Below are 1,307 nucleotides of genomic sequence, written 5' to 3'. Positions count from 1 at the left end.
TCAGATTTTGGTATTGTATCTAAGAAACCACTGGAAAATCTGAGGTCATGGAGATATGACCTGTGTTTTTATCTAAAAGTTTTATAGTTTTCACTCTTTTATTTAGGTCATTAATCCATTGTGAGTTAATTTTTATATGTAAATCACTTGTAAAAATGTAAGAATTTTTTTTTCCATTTAAATATCCAGTTGTCCCAGAAACACTTGTTAAAGAAACCATTCTGGGGATCCCTGGGTGGCGCAGCGGTTTGGCGCCTGCCTTTGGCCCAGGGCGCGATCCTGGAGACCCGGGATCGAATCCCACATCAGGCTCCCGGTGCATGGAGCCTGCTTCTCCCTCTGCCTGTATCTCTGCCTCTCTCTCTCTGTGTGTGTGTGACTATCATAAATAAAAAATAAATAAATAAATAAATAAATAAATAAAGAAAGAAAGAAACCATTCTTTCTCCATTTTGCTAGAGAAAATAGGCTAGAAAAAAAAGTGTAGGGAAAAAAAAAAAAGCATGGATGAACCTTGAGGACATTATGCTAGGTAAAATAAGCCAGTCACGAGAAGACAAATATGGTATAATTCCACTTACATGTCAGAATCATAAAGATAGACAGTAGAATGGTGGTTGCCAGGAGCTGCGGGAAGGGGAAATACGGGTTATTGTTTGATGGGTATGGAATTTCAGTTTTACAAGATGAAATATGAGAATAGACGGTAGTGATGGTTGCACAGCAATGTGAATGTATTGAATGCCTCTGAACTATACAGTTAAAAATGATAAGTTTTATATTGTATGTATTTTACCACAAATAGAAAAAAAGAAAGAAAAAGATAATTTTAAAATGTGTCCATCAGCCTTGCACAGTGGCAGTATCGTACCCAATGAGGTTTATCTGAGGTGCGATTATTGCTAATTGAAAGATGTGTCCATCAGGAGTTCCAAAAGGAAATATTAGAATTGGGGTGAGGCAATATTTTTAAAAAAACAGTTGAGGAATTTCCGGTATTAAAGAAAGATATGCATCTCCAGAATGAAAAAGCATACTTAATTCTGAGCAAGATAATTAAAAATAAATCCTTGTCTAGACAATCTGGGGTAAATGGCAGAACATTTAAGACAAAGAAAAAGAACCTTGAGAGAAATTAAAATGTTTATACAAAAAAAAATCAAATTAGAATAACTAGGGGAAGCCCCGGTAGCTCAGTGGTTTAGCGTCATCTTCAGCCCAGGGTGTGATCCTGGGGACCCGGGATCGGTCCTGTGATCAGGTGACCCGGGATCACCCAATAATGGGTGAACACAGGACCGATCCCT

The 1,307-nt window shown here is 37.6% G+C and overlaps 1 pseudogene; it reads left to right on the top strand.

Annotated features, from left to right (window-relative positions):
* The first annotated feature begins 845 nt into the window (after positions 1 to 845).
* On the top strand, positions 846 to 1,011 carry LOC121498255 (annotated as a pseudogene).
* The last annotated feature ends 296 nt before the right edge of the window (positions 1,012 to 1,307 follow it).

Source organism: Vulpes lagopus, chromosome 8 (genome assembly GCF_018345385.1).
Source record: "Vulpes lagopus strain Blue_001 chromosome 8, ASM1834538v1, whole genome shotgun sequence".
Classification (NCBI taxonomy): Eukaryota; Metazoa; Chordata; class Mammalia; order Carnivora; family Canidae; genus Vulpes; species Vulpes lagopus.
The sequence above is the reverse complement of the archived record's forward strand: the minus strand, read 5'-3'. Positions and strand labels throughout refer to the sequence as shown.